The 19,422-nt window shown below is 34.9% G+C and overlaps 1 protein-coding gene across 2 annotated transcripts in view; it reads right to left on the reverse strand.

Annotated features, from left to right (window-relative positions):
* Positions 1-19,422, reverse strand: part of SEMA3A (semaphorin 3A) — a 411,783-nt gene that overhangs the window by 387,894 nt on the left and 4,467 nt on the right. Inside the window, exon 1 of one of the 2 annotated variants that reach the window (XM_054066976.1) lies at positions 18,662-18,679. The exons of the other annotated variant lie outside the window; for it this stretch is intronic. The gene's annotated coding sequence lies outside the window, so the exon portion shown is untranslated. Of the gene's footprint in view, positions 1-18,661; positions 18,680-19,422 lie in introns of those variants that run through there. 2 annotated transcript variants of the gene reach the window in all.

A 19,422-nucleotide genomic window follows, 5' to 3' on the forward strand; every position in this document is an offset into this window, starting at 1 on the left:
CAATGACAATTACAGAATCTTTTGTAAGTATATTTCACGTTAGTGTAAGTAAGCTGAGAATCAGTCCCTTGGATTCTGACATAGACAGTGCTTTAAAGTGTACTCTATTAGGAAATTAGAAGTCAACAGAAGGATTTGCTTAGAAGATGTTTGTTCTTAGAACAGCTTTAAGAGACAGACAGAAGACTCATACATTAGCAATGAATGAGTAGTAAAGTAACATTTTATTTCATTAAAAATTACATAGTCATAGCATTTAGAGATTTGTTCCGGATTATTTTGCAATAAATCTAGGAATTCCATTTTGGAAACCAAAGTAACTTTCAGATGAGATGAAGTATATATGCTTATTGCCAAAGCTAGCTAGCAGGAGCACTTCTTCAAGACTAGCTCATTTTTCATGTGCTATTATTAATAAAAAATGCTAGATATTTGTGTCTTTATTTCAAAATAATGGGCTTTTGACTTCACATGTATTTTGATGACAAACTTTTTATAAACCGGAATCTCTTCTGTCAGTCAGCTCAAGTGAAAGAGGAGAAGAAAAGATTACAGAAATCCTTTGTTTGGTGTGGTTACCCTAGAGGAATAAAAGAATGATGCTTTGCAATCCCCAAATTTTCAGTAGGCTATTGTAGACCACAGTACTTACAGAACTTCATGATAGCTCAATTATCTCTGCCAATTCATATCTGCTTTTTAAAGGGAATGGGAGGAAGAGTGGAAAACCTGAATTGGCTTTAAGAAACCAGAAACTGGAGTTCACTTTTCTGACTGATTTTTGTGTTCTCACTATATTTTCACTAGGCTTTCATTAAAGCACAAGTTATCCTTAATCCTTCTGTAAAGTTAGACAAGTGTCTTTGTTGTTTTCTGCCTCAATTTCTCATATGTAAAATAATGGTTAATAGATTTCCCTTTCATACCTATTTAAATGTAGTCTCTGGGACAGAGAATCCACATTTTCATAAGCATGAAGAGTGAAGACTCCAACTTGAAACTGTTCCAACAAGACAAATAAAAAGTAGCAGCAGCCACATGAATTACTTTTTAAGATTAATTATGTTTTAATGAGCCAGGTATCATATTTTTAGGGCATTTGGAATGCTGTTTTCCTTAATATAGATTATCCAAATGCATACAATGATAAACAGAGTGAAACTACAGATCACAATGAGCATTAAATTGAAAACACCAAGTGTGCTTCTTAGGTATTCAGTAAAATATATTTAGCAAAAGAAGAAAAAAAAAACAATATTGAGGTGTGTAGATGTATACACAAAGATCGCACAGTTGTACAATGAAATGACAAAATAACAGAACTTCAGAGAAAAAAAAATATTTTGTTCTCCAAATTAGCTCACAGACATTTTTTTCTTATGCAATTGAAAGCTATTTATACTACACCAGTAGCGTATGTAATTTTGGAAGCATGCGAGGCAGTTGTCAGACAGCTTTGACATCTGCTTGAGCCTAAAAAGTTTTCCTCATATTCATCCCTGTTAAAAAAAGAATGATTCCTTGGAGTCTTGAAGATAAGCCCATCCCTTAGCAAATTCCTTCTTTGCCAGCTTGTTTAAACATACATCTGCAAAAGCTGACAAGGGTACAGAGCTTGGTAAGATGCTTGCATGAATGATCAGCAAAGACAGTCAGTTTTGCATATAAGTAGCTGTCAGACAGTATAGAATTCCCCATAATTTCCTTTAGAAACACCTTTGCTCTGAACAGAAGTTGAATTTAGCTCCAGTAAAGCTGGGGATACTCAGAAGTATCAGTGCACAGGGGTCAGTTCAATTTATCACCAGAACAGAGGCAATCTCATGACATAGGCTGGAAGGGCACCAGGGCTGGAAGAGTATTGGGTCTGGGGTTGTGGAGTTTGAATGGATCCAAAACCATCTCTTATAAAACTCTGTAAAGACAGAAAAAAAATCACCCTGGTTCTAGTGTAACAAAAATTACTAAACCAACAGAGCTAATCAGCATCCTTCTAACAGTTTCTGTTTTGTCTGATTCTGGAAAACTCCAAAGTCAATATAAACCTTAAGTGAGTTAAGTAGAGCATCAAAATCTGGTCCACCTCTGTAAGAATGAGACACTTCCTTACTGCTGCTTTTTATCAATAACAAGTCCAATGGCCCCTTTACATGAGGTGAAATACATTAATGTAGAAAAAATTCCCCCCTGACATGAAGTAATAATTATTTTAGTTTATGAAGAACACCGAGAAGCTGAAGAATAAGAACACCTCCCTCCCCTCAAACAAAATGAGCAGGGCAGGTTAAGGGAAAGCTTGAAACTGCCACCATATTTTCAATAAACGCTGCTCTGCCACTGGTGCAGGGTTAACTATAATACGGAAAACCTAAGGAGACTCCTACAGTACAAACTGCTTAAATTGACACTGGAGTTACCATTTCCTCTGAAAATATCCCTGTAACAGAAAGGGACTCAAAGGGCATAAAGCCATTGTATTCTTTGCATTCCCATACCTGGAAACTGTTTCATTTAGCATTACAGCTTAAAAATCTCACCCAGAGATTAGATATTAGAGTGAGGGAATGTAGGGAGAGGGGAAACTAGAAAAGAAATTCATACATTCTATTTGACAAGCACCAGCTGATGAGAAGACAGTGTCCAAAGGCAAAGGAGCACTTGTTAATGCAGATTTGAGGTTGAAAAACTTTGCAATGATTTAATCGTCCTGATATGTAAATAAGTAGAACTTTTTAAAACTGCCTTAGATAAGATTTCAGGCCAAAAATAGTACATAAACGCTGTATAGTGGGTTTGGTTTTAATGCACTCAATTAAAGTAGTCGTAAAAATACATTTACATATGTTCAGTAATTAATGCCATAAAGTATTCACACACAGACAATAGTGGGACTATAATTACGTCTCTCCCAGTCTGTCTGTGTAACTATTTTTACCATATGACCTTTTTATCTTTTTTTTCTCAACAATCAAAAGTTTCACTTTTAATAGTTCCAATCAAAACTTATATTATTATGCCAAGATTTTCCAATAGTTAGAAAGACTAATTATCCAGTATTCTGCTCTAATACTTTTAGTTTTTTCTTTTTTTTTTTTTGAGAGTACTATACATGTGAATCAAATTATATGAGCAATTGCCTTCTGTTTTTGTGCTTATTGGTTATGATGACAGAAGTAGCCCATTGTTTCTGTTTAGTTCCCTGTTTTCTACCCCATGTCTGTAATACTGGGAGGTTTACTTAAATTATCTTGTTTCATAAGCAATTACCTCAGGAGGCCAAATTAGAGAAGGGTATAGAAAGAGGCACACAAAAATCTAACACAAAACTTCCTATGCAAAAAACAGGTTGAGGTTATTTGATATTTGACATATATGTTCAGTATAGCCAATGTTAGATAGACTTCAGAAATATTTGGCATAAGGGGAAATGCTACTAAAAAATGCAGTGTAATTATTACATCTCTATCAACTCATATTGTTAAGTGTTAATTATTTACGGTAATATGTCTTGTTGGAATTAAGCATTCATCACTACTGAGATGTGGTCTTGTAAATGGCCTTTAGGGACAGATTTTCTAGCAGTTCTTAATCCTGTTCCTCATTACTGGAAGGTGCTGCTCTAACATAGGGTTTTGTCAGCTGCAAGAGTCATGTGGTATTAAACCACTTCTCTTTGAATACAAGGTTTTATTACAATTCTGACTGGATTTAGCTCAGATGAAAACCAATCAAGCTACTGTAGTAAATTCAATACTGTCCTTAGCACGTAAGTATTAATATCCATTATACTACTGCAGAACAAGCAAGTCTTTTGCTTTATCATTTAATACATCCAATGCTTTTTGGTTTGTGCTGGTGAGAATTTTCCTGGCTCTTTATGGATCATTTAAGAGGAAATGTTGAATTCTATTGGAGTCTGGAGCCAGAGCATTTTGGATCTCTGCTCTTGAACTGTAGGAAGGCAGTTTCATTGCCACATCCTTAGCATGAGTCTATCTCCTTGGCACCAAGCATATTTCCTGTGTTATTCCAGACTGCAGGCTGTATTACCACCAACATTTCTGTGAGTCTGGGGTATTCCCCTCTATTGTGGCAACACTGCTAAGATTAATTGGTTTGCCAATACAGTCTGTCTAAAAAAAATCATAAATTTCTATTCCTAACATGGGGCTAGAACTGCCAAGTAATTTTGCACTTCAAGCTTAGTAGGAATGTTTTATGCTTTATGGCAGATTCAGAATTAAATGTACTGTGAAAAGTTGACTATTGCGTTCATGTAGGATTGCTACTTTGTGCTGCAGTAGAAATACATAGTGAACATAGCAACTACGTAGACTTCCAAAGGAGTTTCACTACAATTCCACCATAAAGAATGTTTGCATCAGTTTCTTAAGTGCTTAATAAATATTCTCGGACACAAGGAAAAAAGATCGATATTGCCAAATTTCCGGTCTGTGTTTATTATAGTTCCACTTCAACTGTGGTCAAAACAGACCCATAGATTGTAAGATAACCTATAATTTGCTGCTGTAAGGCCAGCTTAAAAGTGTGTATCTTTACAACTAATCAGAAGGGTTTTTTAATGGCATAAAATACAGGGCTCTATTTTAGAAAAGAATGAAAGTATTATAAGAAACTATGTCCCCAAAGAAAGAAAAGGCCAATTCCAGAGCAGACATGTTATGTTAGAGCCAAAAATACAACATAATTCTCTGTATTTTTATCTACCTATTTTTCTTTTGTCATCTCCACGTACATTTGACTTTCCCTGAGGCCTTAAACATCTGGCAAGATTCATAAAAGCTTTAATGAGTCAGAAAAAAGTCAGAAGACATTTGTAACTTGTAAAAGCACCCTCTTGATTCAAATTGATGGCATCTTTGTAGTCAATCTGCTAACTGGCTTGTATTCAAAAACAGACCGACTATTTATTTAGACAGAATTCCCCAGTGTGAATTTTGTTATTCTAGCAATAATAAGAATGTTCTGCTGAGCATCTAACATGAAACGTGTATATATATATTACATATATATATATAACATATATATATGTGCAACCAGTTTTTTAATTATCCTGTTGCACAAGCAGACACTAAAATATTTCTTCATCTGATGGGCAGTAATATATATCTGCAGATTTCTATGAGGAACTTCCCTGTAGAATTTCTTTGTTGAAAATTCGCAGAAATTTCAATGATTTCAGTGGGCTTAATCTGAATTCATGTCATCTCAACTGATCAGAATGTGTTATGAATTTTCTGTCTTGCTCTGGAAGCTAAAATTAAGTTAAAAATTAATAACTTTTGCATATTTTGGGGTACCAGACTATTTATAATTTCTATGCAAGATAAGTGAAATTTTTTTTGTCATTTTGTGACCCCAGAAGATGATAGAGCTTGTGAGGAAATAAATATTGAACCAAAGACTTCTAATCTGAATGCCTGCAACCTTCACAGCAGAGAGAAGAATGGTAATTTACTGTGCACCCCGAAGTATGGAATTTCTTCATACTTCAGTACCTAAAAAATGTTAACAATTTGTATATACTGCTGGAGGCAGCTTCCTATTTTCTGTGTGATAGAAATATAACCTCTTTCTATGATATTTATACCATTAAAACTTAAAAGGCATGGAGTTCTACTGGTGACAGTCAATAGATTTGGAATATTTAAGCTGATCATATATTCTTCTCCCAGATGGACTAAGCTCAAAGTAGTAGTAATGAGGTATTTTCTGTGTTACATTAGAATGAACTAGAAGAATCTTAGGTTGTAAAGGGTATGCTTATACACACAATAGCTATAACAGCACTTTTATAAGGATTATTATCACCATTTTTTTCATGTATTATTATAGTTAGTGATAGTCTTCACAGATGAAAACTATATAATGAATATGATTTCTATAGAACTCACACTATAGTATTTTTCTTATCAGTTTCCTTCTCTGGAATTATCATGAAAAGTAGGTTTTTGATAGGTAATATCTTCTGAGCTGTGGCCATATTAGGTTTCCAAAGAGTTAACAGGTGTGAGGATAATACACTTAGGAATATATGCCCACCATATGAAGGAAATTTGAGAAAAGATGCCAAAAGATACTGTTAAGAAATAACAGAATATCGGCATCTATATAGCAACTGAGATGAACAAATTCTGTAGACTAGAACTCATACCAACTGTGTCAAACCCACACAAAATCTACCAGCTATTTACACCTAAAGAGAAGATATACTCAATGAGAACTAAACACAATCAATGGTAGCTTGGTTCATATGTAAAATAATAATCTCAAATTTACATTTTCTCCTGAGAATAATTTTGTTACACATTGAAGGGTGAAGCCAAGTACTGGAAAATGTATGCAAGAAAGGAAACACTATAGTATCCATAGTCCTTAATTCTGCAGGTTGGTAAATTTTGGCTGCATGTATTTCTTCATGAATAATTGAAATCAACAACAGAAACCACTCTTTATCTGAATATTAACAGCCCTTTCATACTCCTATTTTTAATGTTAATACTTATTTGTATTTTGGTAGACTAAGAATTGCGTGGACACTGCCCTTTTTAAAGGATTAAACACTGTGGTGAGTGTTTGTGGAAACAGGGAAGGTGATAGTGAATTAAGTGTGCATTCCTACAGCTCAATGCACTGTGAAGACATATTCCACCTCAAAGCAAGGAGAATATTTGAATTTGTCAGGGAATCACAGAATCATTTAATTTGGAAGAGACCTCCTGAGATCATCTAATTCAACACTCGCTTATTCCTCAGTCTTTTTATGTAGAGCCAATATTGGCATTTAAAAATCTGCATTAGCAGTGCTCTTTTCTCAGTAACTGGTAAGAAGTGAGAGGCAGAATGGAAATGGAAAAAAAAATGGATAAGTAACTTGAATCTGAAGCACTGGTGGTTTAGAGGGAGCAGAGAAAAGATGTGTGCAAAAGGTTTTACTATACATGGAAGTAACTTTGTGATTTTCCTTGGCAGTCCTCCCTAGAGAGCAATTTGCTTGTTTCTAAAACATTTTTTTAAACATTGTTTCTTAAATTTATGTGTAGCTTTTTTGTCTCTAATAAAATATTTTATAAGTTTAGCAAGTCCATGGACTCTATTTATCATCCAATATATGCACACTACGTGTTATATTAGGACACAACACAGCACCCAACTTTTACAAAGGCTGGCCATTACTTCCTGTCATGTGCAATTGCTTACTCGTTTAGAGGAAACTGGAGCCTATAGGCTTTGATTAGTAATTCCCACTTTGCTACTTAGAAAATTCTCCTTCCAGTCATACAGTACATATTTTTCTGCTTTAAAAAGATATTTTCAGAGGTAGATCACTGTTTTCGTGTCCTCTTTGCATGAGTTAAAATGTTGAGTTGGGAACCAAATGCTAAAAGCTGTTGAAGCATCTGAAGCAAGATGTTGAGAACTCTTAAATTACTACTCTATCAAGATAGATTAAATGGTAAACAGCACTTGAGCAATCAAAACTCTGATTTCAAGCTTCCTTTCAAAGAATAAAAGGTCCCCAGAAAGCATTTCTGCATTCCTCTTCATCCAATTTTCCCTTGCAATTCAAAGCAAATATGACTTGTTTGTTATAAAAGACTGAGGTGGAGGTGAATGAAAGGATACCCTCTTAAATGGTAATCGTTGAACATTCAACAATGAATTATGCAGTGAACTTAATCTGATCCCATGCAAGGAGAGGACCTAAACCATTGCACTATTAATGTCACATTGCCCCTCCTGCCCCAGTATAGTGGAAATGACATAAACCACCTTGGAACAAACTCCTATTAGATGTTAACAATTTGCCATGCAGGTTAGATTCTTGTCAGATAAGCTCAGAGTTAAAACATCCAATTTACTTCATACCTTGTTTCCCAGAAAAGGAAGTTAGGAAAAAGCCACAGAAATCCAATCTGTGAAACATTAGGGGAGCCTGAAGAAATTCCTCTTTCCCCCAAGTGTGTTCTCTTGTTTTATATGTCTGAAAAGGGGATGCATATATTCGTGGAGAAAGATAATTTGGTGAATAAGAGATGTGGGGTACAAGAATACATAGCATATTGATCTGCAAAGGCCTGCCTTTTATATATGCATACAGACACAACTTTTAAACCTAATGTTTCATGTATTTTAATGTTATGAAGACGTTTCTGTGGGTATTATGAAGTAAAGCTGAGACACCAGTATTAATAACTTTACCTTTTACACAACTCCACTTAACTACTCTTTTCACAGTTTTAACCACTATAAAGGTCCCCTTTCCACCTTCACAAGGCAGATTTTTTTACTTAGCTTCCTTTGTCCCTCTTTTCATACTGCCTCCTAAATCTACTTGCTCTTTACTCTGCATATTAGGTGGTAAAGTTGTAACACATGGTCCCAGCTTATGTTCCATAATATGATAGTAGTTCTTATGCAAAGGCAAATCATAATATTAGTTTACTGTTGCACTGAGTACAGACAATACCTCACTCAAGAGAAGATTATCTACAGTTGTGATATACAAGCAAGAAAAAGATAGAACATACATGTCCTTCTAAAAGGAGCAAGGATGAAGATAGTCTGCTAATCGATTATAAGTATATTAATTTCTGGATAATCTATTTTAAGGTTTATGATGAGGCCTTATGAAACGAAAGTACATGGATTTACATCAGGTTTCTTGGACTGATCCTCCACGACCTTGGCCACATCTTTTATACTAAAGTTTTATATTTGTTATGGTTTTCAGTGGGAATTCAGCACCCTACAGAATTCTATAAACTATCCACCACAAAGATGGAGCTATTTTTATGAGACATACCAAAACAAGTCTCTCTCTAGTACAAATCTGCTGAAAAAACACTGCATAGAATCCAAAAAGAAGCTGAAATATATGATAAAATCTATCCTTCAACTCAGACTCTCTTCTCCTATACTCTTATCCTCATTTTCCCCTTTCATCCTTCTGCTCTGTTCTCTTTTCCCTACCTTCTCACCTCTTCAAAATGCTCTATTTTCTTACTGCTGGGAAAAGTTAACATAACATTCTGCCATTTCCCTGACACTGATGTTATTTGTGATTTTAATGACTTTAGATGTCATTGAAAGAACAGATTGTATGTAAAACACTAGGATTGCCTACTAAACCATCAAAATTAGGCTGCGATTTTAAGAAGGTTAAATCAAACTGAACTAATAGATTCTCCTTAAATACATTTCATTTAATTTAACTCATCAGGTAAAAATTTTTAATAGCTTGTTCAAATTCAACCCTCTTGATTTTAAAAACACAGCCACGTATTTTGTGTCAGTGATAAAACAATGATTTTTTTAAATGGGGAAAGAAATAAAAAGTATATTTCATAGAAGAACATGCAACTACAGAAATTAAGAGAAACAAGGATTTTTTTTTGTTTGTGGTGATACAATAGTGATTTCTCTCATATTCTGAATCTGATTGAAGATCACTACTGTCAATAAAGACCTGAATTCAACGGGTTTCAAGATCAGACCTGGTAAGAGGAAATTCACTGTTAACTGAATGTTCAAGAATGTTTAATCCACACAACTGAAGACTCAGTTTCAATACAACCAGATTAAATTGTCATGTATACATGTACTGGCAAGACTGGCATATTTAATGGCAGCAAAAGTACTTCAAGTTATTGAAGAAATAGCCCAAAATCAGATCTGAATTTGCTTCCAGATGTCAAATCACAATCAAAATGAAGCCCCATTTTGGAGCAGTATATCTTCTGATCCATTTCTCATGTATGATAGTAAATTCTCATTATCATCCACATAGAGGATTTAACTTCATTATTCCTTTTAATATATTTTTTATAGTTGTTATATATTAGTTTTGTATTCCACATCATCTCTCACCATCGCCTTATTTCTCAGCAAATACATAGCTTTTGCTTTATCTCGCTGTCTAGACCACTACTGAAGGAAAGGTGAGAAGAACAGTTGAGTTTCCATGTTCCTTGCTAGCTTGAACTGAGCATGATTTAGAAAATGGAATGTGAAAAACCACATATGACAAGTAGTCTACCAGTTAGCAACTCTTGTAAAAAAATCAGATATGCTGATGCCAGAACACTGAAACAGAAAGCAAAAACATTAATATGCAGACAAAAAAAAAAACAACTTTATTTACAGAGGTTCTTCTAACTCGTACACCATCCAGTTGACCAGAAAGCTCCTGTAACTTCTGTAGAAAATTAAATCTTTTTACAAGGAGCTCGATTGGTACACTGGGCAAAAAATGATCCACAACTGAGATAGTCAATGAGAACTGATTATTAGATTTGATGTGGTGTTTCAGAAAAACACTCTGGAGAAACTGCAAAGAAATAGAGAAGAAACAACAGCTCTTACACAACCAGTCTTTTATGAGCATTTGAGTTTACATTGTAGGATGAGTATCTGTTCTCCATTGATTTTTCTTTAGTCCATATTCAAGACCTTAATCCTTGAATGTTTCAGGAAATGAGCAGTTTCAGTAATCTCACTTCCAACAATTTTGAGAGAAAATGTACAAAGAAGTGTAAGAAAAGAAGAAAAGGTAATAAAATTACTACTAATAAGAAAGAGTTAATCACTAAGCTGTGTATTTATGCCATGGAACAAGATCAGAGGAAAGTGGCTGACAAGTTTATCTGTCTTGGTAACATTTTCTCCAAACCAGCAACAAATGATGATGAAATATGTCTCTGCATTTCTAAAGAGAGTTCACCCTTTGATCGTTTGCAGACTTATGTTTGTGGTTTGCTGTGGATAAGAATGTTCTAATTATTGCTCTTCTATAGCTACCCAAGTCTACAATTTTGTCAGTACTATCTGTGCATGAACATTATTATAAACTTGTATGGCTCTATAAACAATGCATACTATTTGCAAAAATCACCTCTATATTACTCTCAAAAGTGTCTCATTTGCAGTGGGTTTGGTAAAAAGTCAGGATGAAAAACTTTAGGATCTTTGCACAGAGTTTTTATGGCCAGTTTGAGTATATCAAGAACACACCTTTAGGCCAATAAAAGCATTTTTTGAATATCCTGAAATCCTTCTGTAAAGCTTCACAAAACACTGTCAAGTAACTGGGAGAAAATGAATTTAAGCTAAAATAAGATCAAGAAGTAACAGAGGTTAAAATGCTGCCATAGAGTCGGTGTTGAAGTGAATAACCAAACCAGAGACAGAAGAAAAATAGAAAGAATTAAGTACTGTCCCTCAAACAGACAAAATTCAGAGTCTTCTGGGTTGTAACAATGTACATTCCTCACAATTTCATTGACAATAGAAGTAAATAGACATTTTAACCTGAAAAAAAATTGGTCACTGACTGTGATGCACATTCATTTACGGTGAAGGAACCAACAATTGCATTCTGATAACACCATTATCTTTCCATTTTTTTTAGAGCATTGAAAAGGAACAGTAAATATGTCCACCAGTGCTATTTTTGCTATGTAACTGAAGTGGGAGGATGGTATAACGGTTAGCTGTAAAGAAATCTAATTCATTTATATATTACATACTGCTGTTAAATAATGTACTATTTTTCTTTTTATTTTTCCCCTTCAGTTCACCCTTCTATCGCATTCAGCACAAAGCCATCTTTAGAATTAGGAGTATTACTATTCTTATTTACAACTGTATTTTTTTAGTACCTCTATAACAAAAACATAATTTCAGTGCTAAAATCCTTTCATTGCTCTTCTGGCAGCCCAAATCTCGTTCACCCCCTTTGCCCAGACATGCCAGCTGTGCCAACTGCCTGCAATTTTAATGGGAAGTGTCAGAAATAGGGACCTCAGCCATTAATTATTTTGTGAAGAGTTTTATTGTTGATCCATAAGAAGACCAAGTATTTGTGAGCCTGATCTCTGGGGAACATACACAGACCATTTTCCCAGCACAGCTGTTTGTGAGGCAGCTTCAAACACATCTGATTCAAAATCACCTGCTGCACTGCTTTCTCCCATTAAGAATTCTGTATCCACTTGTGCGGCCTCTGGATACGTTATGAGAACATCACAGGGGTTCCTATGGAACATGGATAGTACATATTGACATGGTTTAGATTTTTCTTCTACTCACCCTAAAAGTTATGTCGGTCTACAATTCTGTCTGCATTGTTCCAAGGTGCAGACGTGTAATTGGTTTTGAGTGTTGCCTGTTTGAATTAGTAATGACTCTGGTAGGAGGGCTTTGGGGTCTGCTGAACAAACAGCTGTAGCAGGTACTCAGTTCTGATACAAACAAGAGCATAAACTATTGGAATATTCAGAAACTCAGTGAGTATACAGGGAACTCTCTGTTCATATAACAGACTAGTCTAACATGATAAGGCATGAGATAGTGAATACAGCTGCTATTTTCCTTGAACCACCCAAAATCATTATTTTCCACTAATTTTTGTTTATTTTCTTGCTTGCAGCTGTGAGTTGTATTTCAAAATACCATGAAAACTGGATTCAAGATTACTCTTAGTTTCTTCTCTTTTTTTTACTAAATGAATTCCTCAGCAGAATTTTCTATTTCTGAAATAGAAATATTGTATTTCTTGCTGTAGTCCATGGAAACCCTGTTTAAAAGTTTCCTATTTAGTGTCCCATTAAAATGAATAAAAATAAACCTTTATCTCTCTGCGAGCTCTAAATGGAGAGTCAGACACCAAGCAACAGGTGAGCAAACAGCCAAAAGCAGGAAGGAAGTGGGAGGACAGCAAGCTACCAGCGCAGGTGTTGCTTCATAAATTGTCACAGACTGCTCAGTAATAAGGAGATAGCATCAAGTAAGGACTATTTTCTGGTTTGTGTTTCAGCAGAATAATTTAGAAAAGTAAATAAATCTCTTTGCAGGATGTTCAATGATAATTTTTTAATGATGAACTTTCTTTCCCTCAAGACCTATAAGGTCCTTCTCCATCACAAATGAAAGCAATGGTTTTCAGGCCATAGTTGTTATGCATTGATAGATACATTCTGCTTTGTTCTCTAGGTTTAGCTAGAAAATGAATGTTAAGTGTATTTAACACTGTTGTGATTTTCATGTCTGGCTGCGCTTGGAACAAAAAGAATTTTTTTAAAAAATACTGGGATGAGGAGGAATGAATCAAAATTCTGCTTCCTCCCAAAGTACCAAAAGGTTGACACCTGAGTCATTTATACAGGACATGAAGTCAACTTTATGTCCTAGTTTGACAGACAGGATACTCCTTCAAACTAAGTGATTAAGTGTTAGACTAAAGAGCTATTACATGTAGTTGTCCCCTTCCTGCTAAAGGACTCCTCTTTAAATAAATTTATGTATATTTCAGCCATGTCAGCTTTTTCCAGTGAAAACACATAATATCAAAAGTCATGACTTTGTTAACTTCTAGATATGCCTGTATAATAATAATAAAATTGCATTACCTTTTTAGTTGTAAAAAATATTTTTAGGAGAAAACTAACTTATTTTAGTGGTCAAAGGTTCTCTTGTAATACTGCTGAAAAATGACTGACAAGCTTATCTTCTACATTTCATTGAATATTATCCTCTTTTTAGAAATGCAAAAAAAATCTTGATACTCTTTATTCTTCAAGACATTACTTTATCCTATTGGATAGTTTTGGTTCAAGAGAAGTTGCATGCTGTGTTAACTTCTATTTATAAATTTTGTTACAAACTGGTTCAGATTAAAACCAAATGAAAAGCCTGTGAAATAATAATCAAATTAGAAAATTATGTACTTTTGAATTCAGGAATTTTCACTAACTGCTGCTTCTGAAAGATGACAGTCTCTTAATCCAAATTCGTCTTTTCTCTTTTTTTTTTGTTGCACAGCATGTACTCAGTCATTCAGGTCTCAATTGTTAATCTTCACAATTAGTAAAAAGGATATACTTTACCACATTTAAAACGTTTACAGCACCTCCTGCTTTGTAAGCAGAAATGTTGTTTTTTGCTTAGTGTTCTCTGTGAGTAATATATTTACAGAAACAACACAGAAAATACAAACAAAAGTGTTAGTTCAATTGTTTTTGAAATGTCGGAGTAAAATATACTTTGCCAATTACTCTATGGGTGTATTCTCATTTCTCCCAGTCTTGTTTATTCCAGTCCTATGCCATAGGTTTGCAGAAATGCTAACAAGCTGGCCTGATCGATAACCTCTGTGGATTTCTGCACAGTGGCATCAATTATTGTGCTGTTCCCCAGTGAAAAACAGCTGCTGATATGATGATTTATTAAGCAGTGTGGTTGCCCTGGAAAAAGACAAAAGGCCTTATTCTCCTCTCATTTTCCCATACAGGAAGCCAGAAGAATTTCATTGACTTCAAAGGAGCTACTCCTGTTTTCCTGAAGAATGAAGCAGATCTGAATCAAGTTTGAGCCCTGTATGCTGACAGGCTAAAGGGAAGTGTATCCGTTACACAGTTAGTGTACAGAACAAAGCAGATCTGAGCACTCATGAGCTCCTGACTGCGAGAAGTTGTTTGTTAAGGGGAGAAAGACGTCAAAAAGTGAGCAGATGAGAATATCAATAATATTTCTTCATTAATCATCTAGAAGGTCAGTCCTTAACAACAGACACAGTTGTCGTTCTTAAAATCCACAGCGAGAAACTATGCTGGAATACTCTTGAGGAAATGGTAACTCAGCCAGGAGCAATAAGAGTGCCTACGAGGCAGGTGTTTCCTCATGCTTCTGTGTTTAAATTGTGACAAATGATTTATGCAAATAAAAATGACAAAACTAAAACTGACAGGCGAGAAAGAAGTTTTAAATTAAGAGTTAAGAATTGCCTAGGTTTTTCATTCAGATGAGTGGCAATGCTAGAAGAGGAACTTCCTACGTCTGATCCAGGACTTTTCCCACTAAGCAATACAATCTCTCTCACGATACACTTAACCTGGCTCCAAAGAGGGAGGATAAATTACAGCTTTATCTGAAAAACAGCAACAGAAAAGCAATTAAGATTAGAATTCCAGTTTCCACATTTTAACAGTCTCGAACAGAACTGAACTGATCTACGTAAACGAGGAATATAGTTCACCAGGAAAGGAGGGATGAAATAGTTGGAAGTTTTGGACCAGTCTTATTTGCCCTGTTTAGTTTTTTTAAATAATATTCTTATATAAAACTTAATTTGGTTTCCAAATAAGATCCATTTTTAAAATTATGTATCAGTTGTCAATTTGTGTATATATTTTCCTTGTATATAACTAGTGACTTCTAGCACGGTCAAAGCCAGAAGAAAGCAATAGAAGATGCAAATTACAGGTAAAAAGCATTTCAGAGTTTTGGATAAAACTTTTGTACTCAGATGAAGTACACTCACATGATGGGACACAAAAAATAACAAAAATTCGGCTACCTTAAGTGCGTATGCAAAATGCGAGTTTCTGCATTTCAATTTTCTTTAGTGTTCTACGTCTGAATGATCATTTAGTTTCTCTTACTAATACCTAATATTGCCCTGACTTAAAATTTTCTTTTTAAAATTTCACTTAGATGGAAATTTTTCATTTTAACCTATGTCTTCATGGAAATATTTTTTTCTAGATAATTTGATACTAGAGAAGATGAACAGCTACAGAATACGTACAACATAATATTGATAACCAACTGTGATCATGACAGAGACCGTATAATCCCTGGCCTTTAAAGACACTTCTCTGCTTCAGCGTACAGATACTTTTTACATCCTTTTTATGAACTTGATGTTGATTTGGTTTCTGCAAGCCTTCGTTAACCATTTTTTAAAAATGCAGTGCTATGCTATATAATTAAACTATTATTAATAACTGTATTCATGACAAAGGCACTAAAAAAAATGTGGAAAAAGTAGGAACAAGTAATTAGTTTTGAACTAAAAACCCGTTGAAAAGTACTTTGAATATTTATAGAGGAAAAAAACCTAACCACAAAATGACACTCTTGTACAAAGTGAGTTCAGAACAGAGGGTTAACATCAAGCAGTGAAAAGGGGGATTGTGAAGAGAAAATTCTTCAGCCAAGACAACTTTTGCAGGACCACAAAAGAAAACAGCCAGATGGACACTCTAACAACTTGCTGGTGAAAACTGAATTTTACTACAATATACCTAGGGACTAGGAAATTTGTTAGTCCATATGTGGTGAGAACTGTCTTTATTAAAGTCAAGGCTAAGCAAGGTTAAAAGAAAATGGGTCAGATAAACTGATTTTCCAGATACTTTATCTACTGTGGACTAAAACTTCACATGTACCTGTTTTATCCAATATATATCTTACAATTTTAAAACAGGGTTAATGCAGTCTATGTGGCTGGGCTTTCGGATTCACATACTCTGGAATACTGAAATAAAACAGCAATTCAATTTTCCTAAAATCATATTATTTCACATTAGTAAGGAAGAGAAGTAGACAGAAACAGTCATCTGGGCACAGACTTAATTGTATGTTTATAGATATAGTTGGTACTGACAATGAAAAGACAAGCACACACATGGACATTGCAGTGTCATATTTGATTAGAGAAAGAAATAAAAAGGTATCTAGTATACACGGAAAGCATGCAACTCATCTCTTAGATTTGAAGAATATGTCTAAACTGTAGTCTTGCATTATCCAAATACATACACTAACCTATGACTCATTGGCAGTCTTCTGTTTTTGAAAACAGATAAAACACCTCTTGGTTAACCAAGGATGAACTCTTAATTATGGAAAATAGTTATATTCATATTGTTATTAGACTAATGTTTAAAGGCCCTAATGAAAAGCAGGCCTACAATATGGTAGCCAATACATATTGTGGAACCCTGCTCTAGAAATCTTATAATTTACATGGAGAGGAAAGAAATATGTTCAACCAGTAAACAGTTTAAGATGACAATTTTTGGCCTTTCTTTTCTCCTCATCTCGTGATATTTTGTTCTTGAGTCTTAGTAATTGAAGAAAAGATTTGACATAGATGGGGCAGATTCAAAGAAAATGAAAATGCAGGGTTCCAGACTGTGGTGTGACTCACAGTCCAATTTATTAATACTAGATGTATGAGCACACAGGTGGAAGTGGAAGCTAAAAGGCCAATGAGAACTCTGAACTTTCCCAGCATATCACAGTTACAAAACCACATGCGTTAAAGGCAGTGGCTGGGTGCAAAACCACAAAAAAAAAAAAAAAAAAACCCAAAGCAAAATAAACCAGTGCACTTGAATGATTTTTTAATTGGTGGTGTGTAATTTCACTTGGATTTCAGTGACAAGCATGTGAAGAGAATGTTTCAGGCTTGATTTGAAGACAGAAAACCTTTTCTGAATGCTGAAATTAGCAGTGTAAGTATTGAGTAAAACCTGTTAACCGCAAAATTTTTAATGACGCTATTCCACTGAAATACTGCAGCAAACTGCAATTATTATCATGTCTCCCTGTAGACTTAAGTCATTACTGGAGAATTCCATATGTTAGTTACCAAAATAAAAGGTTATAATAACAATGTAAAAACTACAAATATTCAAAGAATGATGATGAAGCAGTAAAAGCCGGCAGTTTTATGCCAGCGGTAGAGATAGTGGAAGAAACTCGTGTTATATTTTAGATACCTAAAAGTTAAATGAAGAAGTGTGCGAGGTAGGCATTCTAGTTCCTTTTAACAGTCAATAGAGAAAAAAGACTATGTCCAGAGGGCAGCTTATCTAATCTCAAGACAACTGTATAGAAGAGGAGAGGAGAGAGGAACCAAGTTCTGTCTGTTGCCTATCTGACTTTAATGGGACTGTAGGAGCATTAACTCAGGTTTATACAAATTTATACCGTAGAAAGCGTCAGATAACTCTTAGCATTTCATAGCCTGTCTTTGTGTGATCTTTACCTATATTCTGTGTCTGCTTGCTAAATATTCATCAAAGATGGTGTAACACCTTTCTCTTCTTTAGGAAATGTAGGTTGAGCTGTTCCTCCGTTCTGCTGAGGGAAAGGGCTGCAAGTCCATTACAATTAAGTGCCAATAACCTCAACAGGAAAGCATAAAACATCAATGTCATCTTTACCTGCTATTACACAGCAGCAATAAGGCCCAAGGTAACAGATGAAGTCAGAATTAACATTGCAAAAAGACCTGAACTTGTCTTGACTATTCACCGGATACCAAAATGATCTAGTTAAACCATAAATGCTGCATTTAGAAGAGTCAAACAAAACTAATTCTCTAATATACATAGGCTTATTCTCACTAGTAATAAACCACGAAGAAATCACATACAAACTTGGGCAAGACTAAAGAATTTAGCAGCAATAATCATTGTGCACAGAACATGACTTGCTGTCTCACTGATCTTTTGCAATTTACTTTTCTCTGGCAGAAATGAACTCACAGTACGTATACATATAGTGTTTTCTGCAAATCTAAATCAGAACCTTCTTATAAGCATGAGGTCCTCTTTTTTTTGCATCATCTACCTTATTTCTTATTTTTTAAAAGTACCGAAGGTGTATTTTTGACATTAAAACCTTGAGGCTTTCTTCGTCCATATTTTGCACTGTCATATTTGCACTGATTTAACCAGAATTGCCCCTGACTTTTGTCTTAGTTTAAATGAGATCACAGTGAGTGTCAGTGTTCTACAAAAATGTAATATTAAATACACAATATACTGGACTAAAAGCAACTACTTACAAGATCTACGTGGAAGAGGAAATTATGGTTCTTCATGATTAAATGTTTACACAGGCAGCAAGAACACAATCCCAGCTATAAAAAACAAATGTAAAATGTGGTTCAGGATCTTATATTGCATTTGGAAACTAACCTAAGTGTGAACTTTTATTTTCACCATCAAAACTTTTATTGTTTTCATCAGCTGCTTGCCGGGAAGTTTAGGGGATGTCTCCTTTTTAATCCATGAGTGATAAGATTTCCTTCCATGGGTATAAATGTTTTATTTCACTATGGATATGTGCTATTTATAACAAAGAAAGGACTGATACTATGCAGATATTTTCTGACACGTATTGTCCTTCTCCAGTTTCTCTCTGGTAAAAAGTACGCCTCTGCCATTTATTAAGCACCCAAAAAGAAAATAAAAGCATAAACTGCTAGATCAAGGAAAGTGCAGAGAGCAGCCACCCAGAGCCCACACAGTATAGTTAAGAAAATGGCTTGAATAAACAGCAATGGGAGAGCAGTAGGACAAAATGGGTTCCATCAGGAATTCCTTCTCTTGTCCTGTGCAACCAGGATTATACAGCATGTAGTACTTAAAGTCCTGACATCACACAATGAGCTTTCTGTTCCCGGATGGCAAAGCTGTGCAATTAGCATTCAAAAGCTAGCTGGAACTTAAACTCAGCAGAGCAGCTGCAGGAGTTCACAAAAAACCCACTAGCTTCCTCCACGCGTGATACATTCCTCTCCTTGATCTTGTTGCTAAACTTGTC

This window comes from Cuculus canorus, chromosome 1 (genome assembly GCF_017976375.1).
Source record: "Cuculus canorus isolate bCucCan1 chromosome 1, bCucCan1.pri, whole genome shotgun sequence".
Classification (NCBI taxonomy): Eukaryota; Metazoa; Chordata; class Aves; order Cuculiformes; family Cuculidae; genus Cuculus; species Cuculus canorus.